Source organism: Thamnophis sirtalis, unplaced genomic scaffold, assembly GCF_051295495.1.
Source record: "Thamnophis sirtalis isolate CommonGarterSnake01/CBP01778 unplaced genomic scaffold, rThaSir2_p1.2 scaffold_2, whole genome shotgun sequence".
Taxonomy (NCBI): Eukaryota; Metazoa; Chordata; class Lepidosauria; order Squamata; family Natricidae; genus Thamnophis; species Thamnophis sirtalis.
Genome location: NW_028261382.1, coordinates 115,428,894 through 115,455,065, shown reverse-complemented (window position 1 = coordinate 115,455,065; position 26,172 = coordinate 115,428,894).

Genomic DNA, 26,172 nt, shown 5'->3' with positions numbered 1-26,172 from the left:
ATTCTTATAAATTTACTCAACATCAGAGTCTGCAGGGCGCATGATAACCTTAATGACATTAAGATTATCATGACATCATCTTATTAACAACATAATGATGCACATCTTATTAACAGCATAATGATATCATTATAACTTTATATAAGATACCTATGGTACTCATTTAATGAGTTTTCATCCCAGATCAGGACTGGAGTTTAAAATAACTTTAATTATTTAGATGAATAGTAAGCCTTTCCTTCTTTCCTTTCCTCTTCTTCCCTTTCTATTTTTTCACCAAATAATGCCATTAAAAGTGGAGGGTTTATTTGTTGTATGCTGGTTTTGGAGAGGTTGGTATTTGATTGTGCTGGCATTTGATCAATTTAATCACCCTAAATATTTAATATTTGCTATGTATAATTTATGATAGCTAAAGATACTTCTTTTAATATTTATGCTCTTTTAATGAGAACTATACTAAATTTATCCAGGCACAAGAAATTAAAGAAAGAAAAGAAAAATCACTACAAAACTAACTAAATATCCCATTGGCATTGTAGCCAAGCGTCTTCAGCCAAAGTCAATATTGTTCCATTTTCTAGCGCTGTTTTCTAAGGAGAGAAGCAGGAAATATGTCTTTGTTTGTATGTATCTACATGTGTTTCTTTTCCTTTGTGGTCCACTCACCAAGGAATCATTGCATGCAAATGATGACACCCCCCAATTGGATGGCAACATTGTATTATTGCCAGACCCAGCAACAAGACAGCGAGATCCATTTGACTTCAATCCTTTATTCCCTTGCATTTAATGGACAGAATCTTGCCATACTAAAGCTGTAACCTTCTCACCCAGAGAACTCCAACCTTGGCAACTTTAAGTCTTGTGGACTTCAACTCCCAGAATTGGAGCTGGCTTTGGATTTCCTCTTTGCTGGCTGAGGAATTCTGGGAGTTGAAGTCCACAAGTCTTAAAGTTGCCCAGGTTGGAGACCCCTGTTCTAACCTACTAGATATATCCTGAGACATTCCAGGGTGTGTCTATCCTGAACCTCTTTCCCCCCCATTCCCAATTCAGATCTCTTTCTGGAAAGGCTCTGAGTTGGTAAAAATTCTTTCCTTCTTCTGCTGCCTATGTACACCCCCTTATAATTATTAGGATAACAGCAAATTTAACAAAGTCTCCAGTAGGAAACAAAAGCTCCAGATTTTTTTTTAAGGGACCTTTTTAGAAGACTTAGAAACATTTAGCTATGTGATGGATTTTGCATCTTGGAGCGAAGTAGGAGGACGCGACAAGAAGGTAGTAAAACAGCAACCTTTATTCAAGCAGAGTAAACTATGATTCAACGTGGCGTGGTTCGCGCCAAACATTTATACCCCCGGGTTTGAACACTGAGCCAATGGGGCGTCGAGTAATTCGGCCAATCGGGAAAGGGGTTGAACCGGCTCCGCCCGCGAGCCAATCAGAAGAGGGATCTTACTTCCCGCGCTAGTATTCAACACCCCTCCCCCCCTAGTCAAGTACCCTCACGAAGGGCAAACATAGTCCTGTAGATAGGTGGGACGGTGCCGCTCTCGTCCCGACCTTCGTGGCTCCCCGGCAGTTGTCGTCGGGGGGGGGAATCGCCAGCAGCGGCATGTCTGTGGCGGAACGGTGATCCTGTGATGCAGCCCCGAGAGATGGTGCTCCAATTGTCTGAGATGGTATCTCCGTAACAGCCGGAGTGTCCGACGATGGACCCGTGCAATCTGGTTGAAATATAGGTTCAGAGTCTCGATGGAAACTTTGAGGGAAAGAATAGCCCCATGAGGAACGCCTGTCCGAAAAGTTCGTATCGGCTTGTCCCCCGTTCCCCGAGGAAAGGCAGTCCGTTGGGGATAAAGTCATCAAGGGTAGCTCACGCTGAGGGCAAATGTCTGAGGGGCTCGGGCCGTCTGTTTCCGCAGGGAGGCGTCGCCTTAACTGGTCCAGGTGGCGCCTCCATTGCGTTCCGTCGGCCAGGCCGGCCCTGAAGGAACAGGGGCCAGTCAAAGCTGTAATTGTTGCGGGAACCCACCGTGGATCCCCAGAAAAGGAACGAGCCCAGACGGGATCCCCTAACTTAAACGTATGGGACGGAAGGGCCCCCAAGTTGCTCGGTAAATCCCCTGCATAAAGTGGATGGAGCCTATCTAGGGGGGTTCGCAATCTCCTACCCATCAAGAGCTCCGCAGGACTTTTATTAGTTGTTGGACAGGGTGTAGAGTGCTGGCTCAAGAGATAGGCCGCCACTCTCTCCTGCCAGTCACCCTGGTCCATACGACCCAAGGCTTCTTTAGCTGAGCGAACTGCGCGCTCCGCCCTACCGTTACTAGCTGGATGGTACGGGGCTATAGCCGCGTGTCTAATCCCTTGTTCTGCCAAAAATTCTTGGAACATAGTGGAGGTAAACTGGGGCCCGTTGTCTGAAACTATCACATCTGGTAGCCCATGTGTGGCGAACATCTTACGAAGAGCCCTCACGGTACTCTCTGCCGTAGTGGAGGTCATAATTACCAACTCCACCCACTTAGAGTAAGCATCCACCACTATCATAAAGTTTCGGCCGTGAAAAGGACCGGCAAAATCAATGTGTAAACGGGACCATGGACCTCTAGGGATTTCCCACTCACGAGGGGCGGCTGTGGGGGGATTCGGCCTAGAATTTTGGCATATTCTACATCGGCCTACATAATCCGCGATTTCCGAGTCTAACAAGGGCCACCACACATAGCTGCGGGCTAAAGCTTTCATTCGCGCTATACCTGGGTGGTTTTTATGGAGCGCGGGAAGGATTCGTGCCCGTAGGGCTGTGGGGATCACTACCCTATCCCCCCAAACAAGGCAACCCCCGTGAAGGGCAAGTTCGGCTTGTCGTGCCTTAAATGGTCGAAATTCTTCCGCTACCTTTTTTTCGGGCCACCCCCTCAACACCCATGAAACTACTTGGGATAAAACGGGGTCGGCCTTTGTGCAAGCTGCAACATCCGCGGCTGAAACGGGGAGGTCGGATTCAGCAATAGACAAAATGGAGAGAGAGGGCACGTGGGCTGTGTCCGTCTGTGGCAAAGGGCAACGACTCAAAGCGTCTGCATGCCCTAGCTGCTTACCCGGGCGATATAACAGCGTATATGAATACGCCGCTAAAAACTCAGTCCAACGTGTCATGCGGGGAGACAAAATGGGGGGGGTTGGCTTATCGCCTGCCAATAGGCCTAGGAGCGGCTTGTGATCCGTGACAAGGGTAAAATTCCTACCATAAAGGTAGTCATGGAATCGCTTAATGCCTGATACTGCAGCCAGGGCTTCTTTATCAATTTGGCTATAATTTCGCTCCGTTGACGAGAGCGTCCGGGAGTAAAAGGCTATAGGAGCCTCTGAGCCGTTCGGAAGGACATGGCTCAGAACCGCCCCTATGCCATAGGGAGAGGCGTCACACGTTAAAACTAGGGGCATCCTGTCGCTATATTGAATTAGGACTGCTGACGAGGTTAAAATGTCCTTTATAGCCGCGAACGCCTGCGCTTCACGGCTACCCCATTTCCAGGCCGCTGACCGGTCAAGCAATCGGTGTAACGGTTCAGCTAACGACGCCTTGTGGGGAATAAAAGGGGCATAGAAATTTAAAAGCCCCAGGAACGCCTGCAATTCCGCCCTAGAGGTGGGTGCAGGAGCGTTTTTTATGGCCGCAACTTTCGAGGGAGTAGGGTGGATGCCTTGTGCATCAATGAGAAATCCCAAAAACTCTACTTGGGGAACAGCAATTTCGCACTTGCTGCGCTTTAACTTCAATCCGGCCTCCCTAAAACGTGTAAGGACCTCCCGCAGTGTTTTTAGGAGTTCCTGGTGGCTAGGGGCTGCAACTAGGACGTCGTCAAAATAAGGAACGACGCCAGAGATCCCATGGAGCAACCGCTCCATGAGGCTCTGAAATATCCCTGGGGCAACCGAAACGCCAAATTGGAGGCGGCGGCAACGGAAAGCCCCGCGGTGGGTGACAATAGTCTGGGCTGTAGCCGCATTATCGTCTACGGGAAGCTGCTGATAGGCCTGTGCCATATCCAGCTTAGCGAAAATGCGGCCTTGCCCCAAAGAATGGAGTAGATGTTGCACTACAGGCACAGGATATGGATTTGCCTGCAGGGCCAAGTTGATGGTCGACTTATAGTCGGCACATATCCTCACCGATCCGTCGGGTTTGACCGGGAGGACTATAGGGGTTTCCCAAAGGGCATGATCTACGGGCTCTATTACCCCCTGCTCTATAAGCTTATCCAATTCAGCATCTACCTTTGCTCTCAATGCAAAGGGAACCCTACGTGCCTTTAGCCTAATAGGCGCGACCTGGGGGTCGAGGCAAAGGGAAATGGGGGTGCCCTTATAACAACCTAATTTCCCATCGAACACATCTGCGAACTCATCCAAAACGCTATCTACGGCACGGGGAACTACCCTATGCACCCCTTCTATAGTGAGGCCCAAAACGGGGAACCAATCTAACCCCAGAAGAGCGGGCAGGTTATCCTTAACAATTAAAACTGGAAGTTTCCCCTTAAAATCTCCGTATTCCACCCGAATGTGGAATATTCCTGCCGTGGGAATCCCATTTCCCTGGTAATCTAAGAGGGAGACCCGGGCAGGGCGCAATTTACTCTGAGGAACCCTGGGGCAAAGACGGGAAAACAAAGCCCAAGATAGAAGGGAACGGGAAGACCCGGAGTCCACCTCCATTCGGCAAGGCTGACCTTCAAGACGAACGACGGTGCTAATTTTGCGACCGCCGGCAGGGACGTGGGAAGCCTGGTAGACTACGCACTCAGCACTGGGGAGCTGGTGGGTTGAATAGCAGTCCTCAGCTCGCCTCGCTGAACGTGGTTGTTGGCGGCGTTGCAATGTCTGACGCTGGTTGCTGGGCTGCATGAACGATGGGGCTGGCAAAAGAGCCCGGCAAACCTTGGCGAGGTGTCCTTCTCCTCGGCAACGGCGGCAGACGGCGGAACGAAACGGGCAGGATGCGCGGCTGTGGCGGCCGCCGCATCCACGGCAAGGCATGTTTGAGGCTGGCTGAACGGGCATCGATGATTGCTGGTGTGGCCTCTGCTTCGGGTGCGTCCTCATCTGTCCGACGGTTTCCTCCTCCTCATCTTCCGCGGGGGAGAGGTCGTCTACGAGGTTCGTCTGATTGGAAGGCCCCACAGCGGTTTGCGCAGAGGTTTTTAGCTGGAGGCGTTCCATATCGGCTGTGGATTGTTCAGAGAGCTCTGCCGCTCGCGCGGTCTCCACAGCTTGCACCAAAGTAATTTTGTGGTTCCGAAACATACGGCTGCGCAATTGCACGTCGCGGACCCCACATACGAACTGCTCCACAAGATTCTCCTCCAAGTCTGCAAAATCACATTGGGCGGCCACTGTGCGCAATGCCTCGAGGAACTGACTGATGGATTCGCTGGGCTTCTGCACTCGACGGCGGAAAGTGAAACGACGAGCAATCAAGGAAGGTGAGGGGGCGTAATGGTCCCTCAACCTGGACATTAGCTCGTCCCACCCAAGTTTGTAGGCTGGCCTCGGAGCGGCCAGGGCTCTCGCAGAAGCAAACATGGAAGGCTCGCAACACGACAGGAAAAAAACTGCACTTCTCCTCGTCAGTCTGTGCCCTGTTCTTTGACGCGATTAAATAACATTCAAACCGCTCCATGAAGCCGTCCCAGGATTCTCCTGCAGACCCAAACGGCGCGAAAGGAGGAAGCGCTGTTGCCATTCTGATGCAAAAGCCAGGAAAAAAGGAAGGAGAAAAAGCAGAGAAGATTTTGTTCGCTGCCGGCGTTCCCGACCTGAAGAGCGTGGTTCAAACGCGGAGGCAAGCTGGTTTGTTCTTCTCTGTGGTCGCGGGAATCTCATCCCACCTTCGTCGCCAGTTTTGCATCTTGGAGCGAAGTAGGAGGACGCGACAAGAAGGTAGTAAAACAGCAACCTTTATTCAAGCAGAGTAAACTATGATTCAACGTGGCGTGGTTCGCGCCAAACATTTATACCCCCGGGTTTGAACACTGAGCCAATGGGGCGTCGAGTAATTCGGCCAATCGGGAAAGGGGTTGAACCGGCTCCGCCCGCGAGCCAATCAGAAGAGGGATCTTACTTCCCGCGCTAGTATTCAACAATGGACATCAATAGTTTGTGTCCAGTTGAATTGACCCTACATTAACATACCAGGCCAATCTGTTGGTTCAACAAACTCCTTCTCAGCCTTGGAATTAGTCCAGAGGTGTCTGTAGGGTGGAGGAGTCAAAAATCCAAGATGGTGGCTGAGAGTGCAAGATTATAACTGCTAAATCTTTATTTATTTATATGAAACCGCACCTTTATTATTTTTTTATGAGCAGCTCAAGGCAGCAAATATATCTAATGCACCTTTCTCCTCCTCTTTCCCCCCAGAATAATAATCCTGTGAGGTAAATTAGGCTAAGAGAGTTTGGCTGGTCCAAGGTCACATAGCCAGTTTTCATGCCTAAGGCAGGACTAAAACTCACTGTTTACTGGTGATTGGTCCAAAATCACCCATCCAGCTTTCATGGGTTGGACTAGAATTCACAGTCTCCAGGTAATTGGGCCCAAATTACATAGCCAGCTTTCATGTCAAAGGTAGGACATGAACTCACAGTCTCCGGTGATTGGCCAAAAATCACCCAGCCAGTTTTCATGCCTAAGGCAGGACTGGAACTTACAGTTTCCAGGTGATTGGCCCAAAGTCACCCAGTTGGCTTTTATGCCTAAGGTGGAACTGGAATTCATGATCTCCCAGTTTCTAGACTGGTGCCTTGACCATAAGACCAAACTGGCTCTTTATGTATAACATATACATAAAAGGGTTTCAATCATGTAGTTGCAACTAACAAGTTGAGAAAAATCACTTTATGGCTTCCCCTAGGATTTAATTGATGTGTGGCAATCCAGGCAGCTTGCAACCATTGTAGTATCTGTCTGTCTGGTTTGATCTGGCAGGGTCAGTGCGCTTCAGATTCCTTCAATCAAATAATGACACCTATCAGGATCCTGGCAGTGCACCTATTCTGTAGCACCACCTGCCTTCTGGAATCTCGCTGAGATTCAAGTAGCCTTCACTCCAGAGGTGGGTTCCTACCAGTTCGGACTTGTTTGACTGAACCGGTAGTGATTTGGTGGCCTGGATAGCTGGAACCAGCAGTGACCCAGGCCTGCCACACCTCCGAACAGGTTTTCCTATGGGGCAGCCATCTTGATTTTTTTGTTCTGCGCATGCAGAATTTTTTGCACGCACCAAACCAGCAATAATGCAGGGAACAACCTGTTAAGTCTATCCCCGTTAGGAGACTAGAACTGTGCAGCAGAAGTTAGTAACAAATAAGCCGCTGAATAAGTCACTCACAGCCACCAAAGGTAAAACAAAGAATATCTTTACTTGTGTAACAAAAATAGAATAGATAGTCTTCAAAATCAGACTATAAGCAGTCTTGTAGTATATAAACAGTCTATTTACAATAGTTGGAGTTACAGTTGCTCAACTCACAATTCACCATGTAGACAGGTAACTACTATACAGACTAGCCATACACGGTCTTCTCTCCAAATACTAAGCTCATACAGCAACAGTCAGTAACTATCAGGAACAACAGTAGAACCAGTAGAATCAGTAAACTCAGGAAACATCAGGAGCATCAGGGAGCATCAGGGAGAACTCGGTACTAGTTCCTACTTCCTTATATGGCTGCTTAAAGCAATAGCATCCAATTACCTCTCTCTTACTTTTAAAGTAGATGTCGGCCTCTGCTTTGCTGCTGCTTCGGCTGCCATTGAAATGGGGAGGGGGGCATGGTATTTGGGAGGGGAATACTAATTGTGCTGGAGGAAGATTCTGGAGTTTCTGCTGCCTGTCTTACTGCGCATGCGGAGGAGGTTTCCCGCCAAGGCCAACGGCACCGACATTCCATCTGGGTGATGCCTTTCGACGTTATCTCACTCCTGACACTTGGGAGAATTATGATTGGACTGTAACTGGGATACCAAGGGGTGGGGAATGGGTTATTCTATATATCATTTGCTTTCGCGCCTAAATAATCAGTCTTCGCTTTGCTACGCTTCCAATCATTTATAATTAGTAAAAGTACACTTGATTTCTATCAATGGAGTCTCGTGGTTTTCTTTCCTAATTATTCAATGGAGGAGTGCTGACAGTAACAGATACATTTGCTACAATCATATACATTGTCAAGCCAAGACTAGGGTTACATCCCTAACACAACCCACCCCTGCTCCACTCCATACAGATATTGTGAAGAACCTGAAGATGCAGCTCTTTTGCCTAGGCCTTTGACAAGGATGACTGGTGCGTCTTTCTTCCTTTTCCTTGTTCCCCTCCAGCTTTGTTTTTCTGTGACACCTTTTGCTCTTTTGTCTTGTGCTGTTTTCGTGCTTTGGTCTTGTTTGTTGTTTTTAAACTTGCTGGGAGTCAAATGACATATACATTTAATAAACTCTCTACCAGCTTTAGAGACTTTCCTAGCCAAGAAAGCTCACTGGATAATTCAATGTGAACAAAATAAGGGCACTGCAGCTGCATAAAGAAAATCATAGAAATGTAGGATTGAAGGAACCACAAAGGTTATGCCATCTAACCTTTGTGCGTGCAGGAAAACCAATTAAATAGGCTATGAGTTATTGCTATCCAGTCTCTTGGACCTCCAGAGAGGAAGAACCCACAACGTCCGTAAGTATATCATCCCACAGTGTTATACACTTCTTACCATCAGGATTATTTTTCCTTTATTTAAATAAAGTTTACATAATTGTGACTTATGACTATTATTTCTCATCCTAGTTTCTCTGGCCATAGAAAATAGTTCGTGACTATCTTCCCTTAGGTAAAGGTTCCCCTTGCACAAATGTGCTGGTCGTTCCCGTCTCTAGAGGGCAGTGCTCATCTCTGTTTCAAAGCCGAAGAGCCAGCGCTGTTCGAAGACGTCTCCATGGTCATGTGGCCCGCATGACTAAATGCTGAAGGTGTATGGAATGCTGTTACCTTCCCACCAAAGGTTGTACCCATTTTACTACTTGCATTTTTGCATGCTTTCCAACTGCTAGGTTGGCAGTAGCTGGGACAAGTAATGGGAGCTCACTGCATTATGTGGGACTAGGGATTCGAACCACCAAACTGCTGACTATTCTGATCGACAAGCTCAGCATTTTAGCCACTGAACCACTGCGTCCCTAGTGATATTCCTTTAACTTGCCTTTAACCCCATCTCTTCTAAGTCTGTCTGTCTGTTTGTCTTTCTTTCTTTCTTTCTTACTTACTTACTTACTTACTTACTTACTTACTTTCCTTCCTTCCTTCCTTCCTTCCTTCCTTCCTTCCTTCCTTCCTTCTTTATTTCTTTCCTTCTCTCTCTTTCTCTCTCTCTCTCCCTCCCTCTTTCTTTCTGAATGGACACCCCAAGTTCTTTTCATCTTATATTCATTGACATGTCCTCAAGGACTTTGTTGGTCTTGTACAAATTTCACATTTGTTGAGGGCACACACACACCTCTGCAAGTATTGCTGTGGTTATCCATAATGCTTCAATGCTCAGCTTTTCTTCATCCCTTGTTGAACCCCGTAGAAAGTGATGGAAATGGTTGGCTTGAAATGATTTTGTGACATCCATTTGTTTTCTCTCCTTTTAACCCTGATGAAAAGCATGGCTCCCAATTGTGCCTTCTGTCAAATAGTATTTCCTTGTTGCTCCCTTCCAGTCTTGTCCTGGCTTTTGAACTAAAGCTCCTTCAGAAATTCTGACCATATGCTTTCAAGTGGCTATTAGTGCTTAGAACATTGTTAGGTTGGTCTCCTTTTGGTGAAGGATGACTGTGTCCCGGCTCCCTTTTGTCTCCCTGAAAAGTGATTGTGGAAAAATAAATACTATGAGAGGGCCTGTTTCTTTCTCGAGGGTATGATTCATAAAAGGATGTAGAGTGTTGCACCAGGGCCCCTGCACTTATGGGACTTTGGATGTGGATTTGGGTGCTTTCTTCTATCCCATTCTGGGAGCTTGAAGACTTCCATCATCTCTAGGTAACGTGGCCAAATGCTTACAAAAACTACATTGTCCTTCTTTTATTTGGCACTTTCCACCTAACAATTTACGTTGGCTAAAAATGAAGGGAGTGGTAGTGGTTGTGTTTGGTGAGGAATCAGAAAGGGGCTATTAAACCTAGAAGTCTTCGAGAATAAGCTTCTCCTTGTGGTAACGTTTTTGCTCTTGATGCTCTTACTTGTTTAATATCCAATGAGGGAAGAAACACCCATAACCAGCTTCTTTCCTTCCTCCTCCATTGGGGGAAGTTTCGATCTATATCTGTGTGAGTCCTTTGCCTGGGAAAGGAAAAGAAAGAAGAAGGGAAAATAGAACATTGATATCCGTTTTCAAATTTAAAATGTTACTGTTGGGACAGCATAAATGATGACTTTAAGGATGAAAAGACCTCTCTTTCTATCTCCATCTCTCTGTCCTTCCCTTCATTCCTCCTTCCATCCATCCATTCATCCATCTATCTATCCATGCATCTATCCATCCCTACCTGCATTCCCTCCCTCCCTTCATTCATCCATCTAGCTATCCATCCATCCAGGAGTGGGTTACCTGAGAGACCGCCTCCTGCCGATTACCTCCCATAGACCGATTAGATCACACAGGTTAGGCCTTCTCCGGATCCCATCTGCCAGCCAGTGTCGGCTGGCGACTCCCCGGGGGAGAGCCTTCTCTGTTGTAGCTCCAGCCCTCCGGAACGATCTCCCCGCGGAGATCCGGACCCTCACTACCCTCCCGGCCTTCTGCAAAGCCATTAAGTCCTGGCTGCTCCAGCAGGCCGGGGGGCTTTTGAAATATCCAGCCCCCCGGAAATTGTGACTGTTGTATATTTTAATATGTTGTCTTGTGTATTATCCCCTTCCCTTGTTTTATTGTAAGCCGCCCGGAGTCCTTCGGGAGTGGGCGGCATACAAGCTCAATAAAACGAAACGAAACGAACGAAACAGTTGCACATTTCATTACCACTGGTTCACTGGGCACACGGGTGCCTTCTGTGCATGTGCTCAGCCTTCCTTGTATGCGCTTTGCTTGTGCACATGCCTTCTGTGCATGCACCTGGCCTCAAAAACATGCCTAAATAGGATGGCTTAAAGCCAGGGCAAGCCCACACACGATTTCCACTACTGGTTTGGGTGAGCCGGTCTGAACTGGCTGAATACCACCTCTGCATCCATCCATCTATCCATTCACAAAGAAGGGCTGGTTTCAATGAATAATAGATGTCAGATACAGCTAAACTCTCAGCAGAACCAGAGGAAAGGATTTTTATTTTAAAAAATGTGCTATAAGATATGTACTAGAAGTGTTTGTTGGATGGGACATTGCAGTGGTATTCATGGCTAACTCAGCTGGTGTTGAATGGACTAAGTACTATGGGAGTGCTCCAAGTACTCCAAATTCAAGCAGAGGCATATTGAGAGAAAATAGGAGTGGTGAATCATGTGTACAATATTTTGAAACCTATAGCAATGTGATTTCCAGTTACTACCCTGCCCCTTTATTTATGTCCTATTAATTATAGGTGCTCTTCTGAATCACCAAATGAATGCAAACATTGTAAATTTTCCTTTCAACATCTTGACTACACAGTCAAAAGTACCTGGGCAAAATATTTAGGGCACCAACCATCTGCCCAAAAATTCCTCTGAAATCCTCCATTCCTGACATATTACTTTCTAGAGTCTTTTTCTGAAAATGACCCTTTGTTAGCTTCAATTAGGGCTAGGTGAATACGGGTAGCCCCAGACCAGAATTATGGACCAGAATTTCTGTTGTTAAGCAAGGAGGTTATTAAATGAGTAGCACCTAATTTTACAAACCTTTTTGCCACAGTTGTTAGATGAATCATCACAGTTATTAACTGAATCATGGTCATTAAGCAAATCTGGCTTTGCTTGCCAAAAGATGGCTCGGAAGGTTGCAAATGGTGATCATATGATCCCAGGACATTGCAGCCATCATAAATACATGCCAGTTGCCCAGCACCCAAATTTTGATCACATAATGTGATGATCTGTGGCATGGCACAGAGGTAACACAGGTAGCTGGCAGTTCAAACCACCCCTTTATTGCTCCAAATTTCCCCCAATACTTCCATGTTTCTGGCAAATCCCAGAGCAAAGTGATGATACACACCTCAAGCAGCCTTTGGCTGAAAATAGTCCAGCCCAACATTGTGAGCACCACGGCTGCAAGAAATCCAGAAACAATGCAAGGAATCCAGGAAAATTCAAACATCGGCACTCAACACTCCAGGAATTCAGCATTTTTTCCTGACAAATGCCCCTTCCCACAGCATCTCCTTCAGTCCCAGTGCCCAGGTGTGCCTTGTGAAGAGGGGCGCTCTCCTCCCAAATTGTTGAGTCAGTCTGCGCTGTTCTCACCTTCTCTCCACTCTCCATGCTCGAGGATCAAGAGGATGTGGTCCTTGCTCTTCGCCTGAGCTCCCTCTCTTATGTTCACTGCTTAGCCTCTCTTGGTCATCCTGCCCCCCTTCCTCCCTGCCTACAAGCCATCCCAATCCTTAAGATTAATAAATCTTAAGTGTGCTACTTCCTGATATCCTTTGCAGTTGCGATTGATTGATTTATTGTCTCCATATTTTTGCATCCAGAAAATCATGTGGTCTTCTGTCTTAGCCCTTGCCTACCACACGGTAGATTGAAAACTGGAATGGCTTGTAAGTGAAGCTGAACTTGCAGCCATGTCATTATTCTAGCTGAATAATAGAATAACAGAGTTGGAATGGACCTTGCAGATCTTCTAATCCAATTCCTTACTCAAGCAAGAGATCCTATAACCGTGATGTCGAACCTATGCCACGTGTGCCACAAGTGGCCCACAGAGCTCTCTCCACAGGCACATGAGCCATCACGCCAACTCAGCTCCATGTGTAATGCATGTGTGCCTCCTGCCAACCAGCTGGTTTTTAGCTGCGGGGCTGGGGGACATGCAGGAGATGCACGTGCATGCGCAGGAGTGGGGTGCATGTATAGGGGTTGCATGTGCATGCACGCGGTCACATTCGGGGGGTCACACATGCATGCACGGGGTGGGGGTGAAGCATGGGCAGTCACACACACATGCATGGGACAGGGTCCACATGGGGTCATGCACACATGCACGGGGGGCAGGGGGCATGCAGGAGTCATGTACACATTGCATTATGGGTGTGCACACGTTTTTGGCACATGATGAAAAAAGGTTAGCAATCACTGCCCTATGCAAATGACTGTTCGATCTCTTCTTAGAAACCTCCAGTGGTGGAGCACCCACAACTTCTGAAGGCAACTCATCCCACTGGTTCATTGTTCTCACTATCAGGAAATGTCTCCTTAGTTCTAGGTTGCTTCTCTCCTTGCCTAGTTTCTATCCATTGCTTCTTGTCCTGCCCTCAGGTGCTTTGGAAAATAGATTGACCTCCTCCTTTTTGTGGCAGCCCTTCAAATATTGGAACACTGCTATAGCAATAAGCAATAGCAGTAGACTTATATACCGCTTAATAGAGCTTTCAGCCCGCTCTAAGCGGTTTACAGAGTCAGCGTATTGCCCCCAACAACAATCCGGGTCCTCATTTTACCCACCTCGGAAGGATGGAAGGCTGAGTCAACCCTGAGCCGGTGAGATTTGAACCGCTGAACTGCTGATCTAGCAGTAGCCTACAGTGCTGCATTTAACCACTGCGCCACCTCGGCTCTATCATGTCTCCCCTAGTCCTTCTTTTCACTAGACTAAGCATATCCAATTCTTGCAATCGTTCTTCATGTGTTTTAACCTCCATCTCTCCCAATCATCTTTATTCCTCTTCTCTGCACTCTTTCCAGAGTCTCAACGTCTTTTTTATATTGTGGCAATCAAAACTAGATGCAATATTCCAAATGTGATCTTACCAAGGCAGATGTGGGATCTCCCTCTTCCCTGTCAACTAAAATGAATTGTCTCCCGTACTTACAACAGCCTGTCTCAAGCTCTTGATGAGTTAGGATTGTTGGCTGGACTTTCTTAAAATGATGGTCCCAACACTCCTGGATGTTGCCTAGTTGAAGAACATGTTCTTATCCTCCAACAATTGGCAAGGATGAGCTAAAGACACAGGAAACTCAAAGAATGGTGTCTATGAAGATTCTCAGACATCTAGGTTGTCCCAAAAGTGCTTTTTCACAAAGCAACTGGACTTCCTTTGTTTTTCATGAAGATGCTTCCCTTCTCATCCAAGAAGCTTCTTCAGTTCTTCAGAAGTGAAATGTCTTCAAGAAACAACGAACTCTAGTTGCTTTGGGGGTCAAAGAATAGTGGAATTTGCTGAACACTAACTGAATCCGTGTGTGACATTTGTACAGTTTCCACAATCTACCTCTCCCTTTCTAACTTGCACTTCCAATTTTAAAAGTCCTTCTTCCTTCAACAATCCTGAAATATATTCTACTAGGGATAATATGGAACTGGGGAGAAAAAAAAACCTCTCATGAATCTTTGAGCAAATGCAAAATGAATGCGCATGGCCTTTCCAAACCTCAGGCCATTTACTTTGGCCACCAAACGCCCACAGAAAAAGAGCTTTCGATTTATATATTTATACTTTCCTTACTTAGTATTGATTCTAAATAAAGAGGAAACCATGCTTGACGGGAAACCTATGAGTAAAGGCCCACGAATTAAAGAGTTTGTTTTATCTGCCCATTTCCTTTTACCGTTGCCAAAAAAATATTTTTTTGAAAGGCATCCTTGCTCCCATCTTCTTTATAATAGTCAGGTGGACATAAGGACTAATGTGGCTTTTAACAGAAGGTGACCTTTTTGAAAAGATTTCTTGACTGTCAACTCTTCATTCCTTCATCTAATGTTCCGTAGTGGATCAGAATATGATTTCAGGGTTCACGGGAAGGCAAAGAAAAGACTATCCAAAAAAGCAAGGTCACAATCCATTGACAAAAGAGCTGGAGAAGATCCATGGTTACCACAAAACTGGTTAACCCCAAACTTTCAAAATGAGGCTAGAAGAATACAGGATTTCAACAGAAAGCTATCAGTGTGATTAATTATCCTGGAACTACTATTTGTAAGAGATTAGTGCCTGTCTAGTGTATCTCGGCAACTACTGCTGAACGACTTACTCTTACATTGCAGCGAAGAGTTCTTTATATGAATATAGCAATAGCAGTTAGACTTATATACCGCTTAATAGCCCTCTCTAAGCGGTTTACAGAGTCAGCGTATTGCCCCCAACAACAATCCGGGTCCTCATTTTACCCACCTCGGAAGGATGGAAGGCTGAGTCAACCCTGAGCCGGTGAGATTTGAACAGCCGAACTGCAGAACTGCAGTCAGCTGAAGTAGCCTGCAGTGGTGCATTTAACCACTGCGCCACCTCAGCTCTCATTGATAAGACAGGATCCTAGTTAAGATCAGAAGAGAACATAGTGTGACCTCTCTTGTCTGACAGTGTGTTAGAACAACCATTCCACCTTTGCCTTTTTGGGGGCAGGATCAACTTGTTGGAAGAAATGTCCATCTGGGTTCAGTTCCAAGCGGGGAGAAAGACACTGGAAACATGGAGGCTGATTGGAAAGATGGTTTAATGGTGGACAGGACCACATGGTTTGAGGTCCTGGGCAATTGATCACATTGTGGAGAGAGGAGGGGGATTTAAACCTTCTCTTGGGCCCCACCTTGGAGCTTCCTGTTCCTGTGTAAGGGCAGGTATCCTGATTGGTTGTCAGACTCCCATGGGGCCATGCAGGGGTAACTTTGTAGGTTGTCTTGAGTCCCAGGCTTGGTTGAATCTTGCTGGGTGATGAGGTAGTGAAGCTAATCCTATCATGTCCTGAGGGTGAAGGTCTTCATCCCATCACCGTGGAGCTGAAGTGGGGAGGGCAGGGAGCTGCTTTGTCTTTAAAAACATACTTCTTCTTTTCTCATCCAGGGAAATATAATATTTTAAATATTTCCTCGAATGTTTCATTCTTCTAGGAGATGGGTGGATGCTAACTTTCTTACAATTTAACAATAGTCATCCTGAGAAAATGTCTTCCTTAATTCCTCAGAGCCGAGGTGGCACAGTGGTTAGAGTGCTGTACTGCAGCCACTTCAGCTGACTGTTATCTGCAGTTCGGCGGTTCAAATCTCACTGGCTCAAGGTTGACTCAGCCTTCCATCCTTCCGAGGTGGGTAAAATGAGGACCCGGATTGTTGGGGGCGATATGCTGACTCTGTAAACCGCTTAGAGAGGGCTGAAAGCCCTATGAAGCAGTATATATCTAACTGCTATTGCTATAATATTATTGCCAGACAGAGTAGCCTGAACCAGATATCATTCTCTAATATATTGCTATATCTGTATATAATGTAGAGTGTATGTGTGTGGCCCTTTAAGTAAGTGTTGACTCCTGACAACTTCCTGGACAAATCCCTGCAGTTTTCTTGGCAAGATTTCTTGGCAAGATTTCAGAAGTGGTTTACCATGACCTGATTTATAGGGTTGAGAGAGATGCACTGGCCCAAGGTTACCTTTGTACCTAAGATGAGGCTCAAATCCATGGTCTCCTGGTTTCTAGCCTGATGCCTTAACCATTACAACAAACTCTATCTCTATAATGCATAATACAATGCTCATATTTCCCAGACAAAGGATATTGGGCTAGTTAGAAACTTCGTTTAATCAGTAATCCACCCTTTCTCCTACATCCCAGTAATACCTGCAGATATGGCGGGGACCTTAGGGCTGGCCATTACCGGGGAAGGAGGGTTCGCTACATTACAGAGATCCCTCCTTCCGGCCCTAGGAGTCCCACTCCAAGACCAGATGGCGCGAGCAGTCAGGACCCTGGTCTCAGGCTGTTGTCGCTAAATGCCAGGTCTGTTGTTCACAAAGCTCCCCTCGTCCGGGACTTAATTGCTGACGAGAGGGCAGACCTGGCATGTATTACTGAAACCTGGCTGGGCACAGAAGGAGGAGTCCCCCTTGTAGAGATGTGCCCAGAGGGATTTCAGGTGCTTCATCAGCCGAGAGCCCAGGGAAGGGGTGGCGGTGTGGCTATTGTAATCCGGGAGTCTCTGTTACCTCGTAGGGTCCCTGCTCCGGAGCTTGTCGGGTGTGAGTCTCTGCTGATAAAGTTGGACCTCAAGGGTCAAGTGGGCTTGCTGCTAACGTACCTGCCTCCCAACTGCGTTGCAGCATCCCTCCCTTCGCTCCTCGAGTCAGTAGCCGAGCTGGCGGTTGAGTTCCCCAGGCTTATAGTTCTGGGGGATTTCAACTTGCCATCGCTCGGTGAACGCTCTGATGGGGCGCAGGAGTTCATGGCTTCCATGACAGCCATGGGCTTGACCCAAGTAATTCGGGGCCCAACCCACGCAGCGGGTCACATGCTCGACCTCGTATTCCTCTCGGAGCAGTGGATGTGTGATCTTGGTCTGAAGGGTAATGAGATCATACCCCTGTCGTGGTCAGACCATTGCCTACTGAGGCTTGACTTCCGGAGGCCATACCCCCACCGTAGGGAGGAGGAACCGACCAGGTGGTTCCGCCCCAGGCGACTTATGGACCCTTTGAGGTTCCAGACGGAGCTTGGGGTTATTCCTGATACTCTCGCCCACAGTTCGGCGGAGACTCTGGCTGCCGCCTGGTACTCGGCGGCGGCGGAGTCTCTCGACCGGATTGCGCCACTACGGCCCCTCCGGGTCAGTGGATCCCGGAGAGCTCCCTGGTTTACCGAGGAACTCCGGGAGAAGAAGCGCCGGAGGAGATGCCTAGAGCACCAGTGGAGGTCCGATAGGTCCGAGGCGAACCGAGCACTCTTAACTACCTGCACCAAGGACTATGTCCGAGCATTAAGAACCGCAAAAAGATCATATATTTCTGCCTTGGTTGCGTCCGCCGAGTCGCGCCCAGCCGCCCTGTTTAGGATAACCCGCTCCCTCCTCAATAGGAGGGATGCGGGAGACCCCTTGCAGGGTAGGGCTGAGGATTATGCTCAATTCTTGGCGGACAAAGTAGCTCGGTTTCGATCGGACTTGGACTCCACCGCAGTAGGTCCAGCTGAGTCACAGGAGGATCACTTGTTACATCAGCTCTGGGTTGAGTTCCAGGAAGTTGCCTCTGGGGATGTGGACAAGGCCATTCGAGCTGTAAGTGCCTCCACTTGTATTTTGGACCCGTGTCCCTCCTGGCTGGTGGCTAACAGCAGGGAGGTGACACATGGCTGGATCCAGGCGGTTGTCACCGCCTCCCTTTGGGAGGGGCACTTCCCCGCCGTATTTAAAACGGCGGTGGTGAGACCCCTCCTGAAGAAACCATCGTTAGATCCAGCCATCTTAAACAACTTTCGTCCTGTCTCCAACCTTCCCTTTATCGGGAAGGTTGTTGAGAAGGTGGTGGCCTTTCAGCTTCAACGGGCCTTGGAGGAAGCTAGCTATCTTGACCCCTTCCAGTCCGGCTTCAGACCTGGTTACAGCACAGAAACCGCTTTGGTCGCATTGACCGATGATCTCTGGAGGGCCAGAGATGGAGGCTATGCGTCCATCCTGGTTCTCCTTGACCTCACAGCGGCTTTCGATACCATCGACCATGGTATCCTTCTGCGACGACTGCGGGAGGTGGGAGTGGGAGGCACTGTTCTGCGGTGGTTCTCCTCCTACCTCTCGGACAGGTCGCAGTCGGTGTTGGTCGGGGGGCAGAGATCGTCCCTGAGGCCCCTAACATGTGGGGTACCTCAGGGTTCGGTCCTATCCCCCCTACTATTTAACATATACATGAAACCGCTGGGCGAGATCATTCGGAGGCACGGGATAAAATACCATCAATATGCGGACGATACGCAATTGTATCTGTCCGCCCCGTGCCAACTCAATGAAGCGGTGGACGTGATGAACCAGGGTTTGGAGGCCGTTAAGAACTGGATGAGTGCTAACAAACTGGTACTCAACCCGGATAAGACCGAGTGGCTGTTGTGTTTCCCCCCCAATAATTTGGCTAATACACCAACGCTTAGGCTGGGGGGTCAAATTTTATACCCCTCAGATAGGGTCCGCAACTTAGGAGTCCTCCTGGACCCACAGCTGACTTTTGATCACCAGCTGTCAGCTGTGACCAGGGGGGCATTTGCCCAGGTTCGCCTGGTCCGCCAGTTGCGGCCCTACCTAGACCGGGGGGCTCTCACAACAGTCACTCGAGCCCTTGTGATCTCTAGACTGGAATACTGCAATGGGCTCTACATGGGGTTGCCCTTGAGGTGCGACTACAGCTAGTCCAAAATGCAGCCGCGCGAGTGATAGTGGGCGCACCGCGGTTCGCCCACGTTATACCTGTCCTCCACGAGCTGCACTGGCTACCTGTTGGTCTCCGGGTACGCTTCAGGATACTGATGACCATCTTTAAAGCACTCCATGGTAGTGGATCTGGGTACTTGAGAGACCGCCTTCTGCCGATTACCTCCCTAAATCGACCAATCAGATCGCACAGACTGGGCCTCCTCCGAATCCCATCTGAATCCCATCTGCCAGTCAATGTCGACTGGCGACCACACGGAGGAGAGCCTTTTCTGTTGCTGCCCCGACCCTGTGGAACGAGCTCCCCATGGAGATCCGTACCCTCACCACTATCCAGACCTTCCGCGCAGCCCTCAAGATCTGGCTCTCCCAGCAGGCCTGGGGATAGGCTTCCAATTACCCGCCCGAGTGTTTGATTGCTGAATGAAAGTTGTGTTTTATTATTTTTTCTTTGTGCACATATTGTTTTTGTTTTTGACCTTGCACCCCCCTCCCCTGTGGTTGTAAGCCGCCCTGAGTCCCCTCAGGGAAAAGGGCGGCATATAAATCCCAATAAACCTCTAAACCTCTAAACCTTCATACAGGGGTGGGTTGCTTCCAGCATTACTGCCGGTTTGGTGCATGTAATTTTTTTTTTGCTCCGTGCGCATGCACACTTGCCCATAAATAAATATGCACATGCACAAAGTGTTAAAAAATGGGTGTGTGTTTGTGTTAAATTTGTGCAATGAAAATTGTTCTGCGCATACGCAGAACCAAAAATCAAGATGGCAGCGCAGTAGGAGAACTGGTTCAAGAGCCGAGGTGGTGCAGTGGTTAGGGTGCAGTACTGCAGGCCACTTCAGCTGACTGTTATCTGCAGTTCAGCGGTTCTAATCTCACCAGGCTCAAGGTTGACTCAGCCTTCCATCCTTCCGAGGTGGGTGAAATGAGGACCCAGACTGTGGGGGCGATATGCTGACTCTGTAAACCGCTTAGAGAGGGCTGAAAGCCCTATGAAGCGATATATAAGTCTAACTGCTACTGCTACTGCTATCACTGCCGGTTCCAGCGACCCAGGCCGCCAAACCACTACCGGTTCAGTTGAACCAGTCCAAACTGGTAGGGAGCCACCACTGCCTTCATAAATACATACGTTCAGTGTTTAGATAGGCAACATGATACAAAACATGGAAAAGAAATATTAACATCATTAAAGGCACAAGGAAACAAAAGAAACATGGCTAAAATTAATTTCATTAGCATCATCCAGTACAGAGGTGGTATTCAGCAGGTTCTGACCAGTTCTGGAGAACCGGTAGTGGAAATTTTGAGTAGTCCAGAGAACCGGTAAATACCACCTTTGACTGGCCCCACCCCCATCTATTCTCTGCCTCCTGAGTCCCAGTTGATTGGGAGGAAATGGGGATTTTGCAATAACCTTCCCCTGCCACACCCACCAAGTCATACCCACCAAGCCAAGTCACGCCCACCTTGCCCACAGAACTGGTAGTAAATCCTACCTCTGATCCAGTATACCTCTACATACCTGTTTATCTTTGCAAACCATTCTTACTTCTACAATACCCATACCCCACTTTATATGCTACCTTTTGTGGTTTAAATTCCTTGTCTGTCTCTTTAGAAGCATCTCATAGATCCAATCATAACTTTCTTGAGCTGCCCCTTTCTCCTGGCCCATAAATTATTCCATCCTTTATTTGTTTTGTGATTTATACTTCATTGTCTCTGTGAAATGAAACATTTTCATATATTCCTTTTATATTATTCACTCCTATTTCTCTTGAATTCCCCTTGATCCAACACCCCTTCCTTCTCAACCCCCTCTTCTTGGTTTTACAACCCAGACTACTTCATACATAGTAGTAGATTCTTTATTGTCATGAGTATCCTCATGCATACAATGAAATTGGTTATTCCCACTGCAGGCAGCCTTCTTTTGTGTTTCTTCTGAGTAGGCAACTTTCCCATATAACAAGGTGGCAGAAGCACACTTTTACAATTCAATTACTTTGACGACTTTCAACAAACATTCCTCATCACCTACCAAATATTACCCACCAGTGGTGGGTTTCAAAAATTGTTGGAACCTACTCTGAGGGTGTGGCCTCTTTTGTGGGAGTGGTTTGCTGCCCATGTGACCAGATGGGAGTGGCTTGCCATCCATGTGACTGGATATGAAATTATGAATTAGTACTTAGGTCGGTCCAAGTAGCTATTCAGAAGTTAGTGGTTAGAAGCAATCGTAAAGCAAGATATGGAATTAAAACCAGAAATATTTTGTTGGCTATTTGAAAGGAAGTATAATATATATTTAATTTTACACATGTTAGCAACTGCTGGAATTGTGTTTGCACAACAGTGGAAAAACAGATATGTAAATGAATAAATATTACAATGTGCAGGAATAAATAAATTGACAATTAAAATCAAGAAGGCTGTGAATACTTTTTCATGTGGGATTGGTTTTAGCAATCCCACGGAAACAAAAATTAGAAATCCAAAAGTATGAAAGAAAACACCAATTATGTAAGGAAAGGTCCCTAAAATGTATAAGGAAATATTACTAGATCATTATTAATGTATAGATAATTGCGGGACATTACACACCCACCAGTGGTGGGTTTCAAAAAAGTTTGGAACCTCTTCTGTAGGTGTGGCCTGCTTTCCGGGTCCACTGGTGGAACCTCTTCTAACCGGTTCGGTAGATTTGACGAACCAGTTCTACCGAATAGATGCGAACTGGTAGGAACCCACCTCTGCTAACCACCCACTAACTTTCTATCACCATTTGCACATCCATAATAATCATCCAACAAATATATATTCACCTACGTGCTCTAAGTTACAGCTAATCCTCAACTTACAGCAGTTCTCCTACTGACTGTTCAAAGTTACAACAGCACTAAAAAAAAAGTGACTTATGACCATTTTTCACACTTATGACCATTGCAGCATTCCCATGGTTACATGATTTACATTCAGATGCTTGATGGATTCACATTTATGACGGTTGCCATTTCCCAGGGTCACGTGATTACCTTTTGCAACGTTCTGACAAGCAAAGTCAATGGGTGACCAGGTTCATTTAACAACCGCCTTACTAATTTGACAACTGCAGTGATTGTCTTAACAACGGTGGCAGGAAAAGTCATAAAATGGGGTGAAACTCTTAATAAATTTCTCACTTAGCAACATAAATGTTGGGGTCAATTGTGGTTGTAAGTTGAGGACCACCGGTATTTATGCATAATAATTATTTACAGTACTCCATTTTTTCCAGTCAAATGCAACCACATTGATCCACTGATAAATCAGTTTTCAGATCCATGCTCCTCATTATATTAGCTAATCTATCTAACATTTATTGAAAATCTTGCACATTCTCAGCTAATAACATCTCACTCACCTGTCTGCCAAAGTACACATATATACAGGCCCCCAACCAACACAGCTCTAGTGTCACCACAAACATTCCATATGCATTGATCCATAAATAGATTCAACAATCAAGGGGATGTCACTCATCTTCAACTTGGATCTCACCTAACGTCGAAACTTTAATTAACGATGTCATTTATTCCCATGCCTGCCTTATACCTCTGTTTTATAACGGTAGAATTTGGTAACATAACTCTTTTCAGTCTGTTCCAAACAGCTTCACCCTCAAAGCTTTTGCCCTTCCTAAAAGCCAGCCTTCACACATTGCCCTGGAACTCTGGAAGGAGAGTAAGGAGCTATCAAGCAATTGGACACACTGATGTCTGACGTCAAATCCTAGAAGAGTATGGCTAGCTGATGAGACCTAAATAGCTTGAAATACATCTATACTAGTCTTCCTTTATTTCTTTATCAATAAAATGTAACAAGCACACACACACACACACACACACAAACGCACACACACACACACACACAGACACACAGACACACATGAATGTATGTATGTACATATGTGTTCTGACCCCTTCCTCTGTCCAGTAACGAATGCCAAGACAAGCTTAACTGGAATGTACTTTACTAGCAAGACACCAACACCTCGGTGGCTGAAAGCCAAGCAGAACAAACAGATAAGGACCTTGGCAGCAACTCAGACAAACTCAGGCAGCAATAAACACAGATAAGGCTTGGCAGCAATCCAGCCTGCCAAGCTCACAGTAATGTCCTCCGACATTCAATCCTGCGTTGACTTCTGCAAAGCGGGCCGTGTGCACAAGTAGCTTTTTATACTCTGGAGAGGAGTCTAATGACCACCAGCTGAGTACAATCACCTCCTGTAATTGCGTAATTGTTCCTGACGCCTAGTAGCTCTTTGATGGCGTGCATCCAGGAACAACTCACTACTGGCCTCCGGCTCACTCTCCCTTGTCTCCTCCCCACTGGTCCAAGGCTCAGGTGCCTCCTGGTGGCCAACCAACCGCTCTGCACCCTGCTCAGAGTCGGAACCTTGTCCAGGGTCCTCCACATCCTCCAGAGCCGACTCAGAGGGCCCCTCGCTGTCGGAGTCTGGTGGCAGCTCCAACGGCACCTGCTGGGCCACAACACACATGTATGTATGTATGTACATATGTATGACTGGAGATTTTAGAATCAGACATTTAATGGTTAAGTTTCTCTTTTTTAAAATGTATATTAAAAAGTATATGTATAAACATATATGTGGTTTTTTTTATTTGTGCTGATAAATAAATAAAGGGAGACTAGTATAGATCTATTTCAAGCTACTAGTCTCCCTTTATTTATTTATCAGCACAAATTAAAAAAAACACAAATATAACAAAGGCAACAGTAAAAATATTGGGTTTCTGTCGTGATGGACTCTTGTGACGAGCCGATTGACAGATGATGGAAGCAGTTAGCTTCCTCCCATAATTGGGGCTTACCAGGGGTTGTAAAAATCTAATAGATACACATATATGTATATACAGATAATTGTGTGTGTGTGTGTGTGTGTGTGTGTGTGAGAGAGAGAGAGAGAGAGAGAGAGAGAGAGAGAGAGAGAGAGAGAGAGAGAGAGAGAGAGAGAGAGAGAGAGAGAGAGAGAGAGAGAGACTGAAGAGTTTAGAATCATATATATTTACATTTCACCTAGATTAGTAAAACACAATAAAATATAAATGTTAAATGATCTATGTTTAAATACCAATGTCTAGGCCACCTAAGCATTGAACAGGTAACCGTGTCATCAGGAGAATATTTTCCTTTGCATGCATTTATTTCTATTGTTATTATTGTTATTATTCTAACAAATTCTATTTATTTCTATTATTTCTATTTATTTCTATTATTATTTCTATTTCCTTAAAATCCATCCCTACCATAGTTTTACCATTATCATAATTCACTAGACTGTAATATGAAACTATTATCAAGCTCTGAATTCCTTCTTCTCATATGGGCTTCGAGTTCCAGAACTGCTATAATTTAAGATGCTTTCAGAAATTAGAGTTTATGCTTAGATTGATTTTTTTCAGGACTCACCTAAGTTATGAAACAGCCATAAGGAACAGCTGTTCATATGCCTAATAAATAGACCATTCTTCATTAATTTAAAAATTTCTAGAGGATATTCATTACTTAGGACAGAAATGGCTTGTTGCTCCATTAAGTTCTGATATCTTGGTGACCAAGCAATTTCCATTAGAAATTGATAATCGGACCTTAGTATTCCATGGATGGATGAGAGGGAAGCAATTAACTCTGAGTTTTCATCAATCATCAGTTTAAAAGAGTCCCCATTCCTTGTTCAATGGATAAGTTTAAACCAATATTTTTGTTTTGTCTCTGGGAAACTATAATAACATCAATCCGGCTCTCCAGATGCAGGTTACACTATATAATTAGGTGCTCAAGATAAACATTACTGCAGCAGCTGGAACAGAATGAACTTTTAAAGGACATCATGTTGATCCATCAGTAAGAATACCATTTTGACTTCAGCCAAGGAACGGCGACTTGATGATAGCTTTACTCTCTTGTTTTAGTAAACAAAATTATATGCTTATGAAATAAAACGAGATTTTTTAAAGCTGATTACTCAGCTATGCGGCCTCTCCTTTCAGCTGGGCAGAACTGTCAGAAGAAATAGATGAGCGAAAAGCAAGCAGACATGTGCATTATTAAGAGTTTTTGATAATTTCATGTTGATATTTGTCAAGGCATGAATGGACACCTCATTCATTAATCAAATATGCATCCCGTGTGCCCATGTTCATTTTCATCTTGCGCTTTATGTTGCTTTGTGACTTCAATCCTGCTGATGTCAGTTCAACTGTTTTATTCCTGCCATTGCATATATTTTTTCTAGAATGCCCAGACGTAGCATCATCTCAGATCCCTTCCAAATCGGCTATTCTGTTCTGTTAGAATCTGGGCAACATGATGACGTCCAGTGCGAAAAGCTTTGACCAGGAGCACACATAGTATTTTTTTTTCCTTTTAAAATTTGTATTAGTGTATCAAAATGTAAAATGCAAATAAAAATAATGGGAAAGTAAGGGAGGAAAAAAGAAAGAGGAAAAAATGTAGGGGTGTAGGAAGTCATCACCCAGCCCTCTCCCAAAAAAATGAAATATCCTAGGAAATATTGAAAAGGCAGAATATTTCTCTGGATGTGAAAAGAAAGAACATGTTTTAAAAGACAGAATAGCTGCCTGTAGCTTCCTGCCCATCCCCACTTTGTTAATGGGCCATTAAGATGCCCAAGCTAGTCCACTTTACATAATAAAAACTTCTCCACTTCAGCTACAGGAAAGCATGATAATATTGGCCCCAACTGACCACATGGCATCTGAGAGCTCAACCA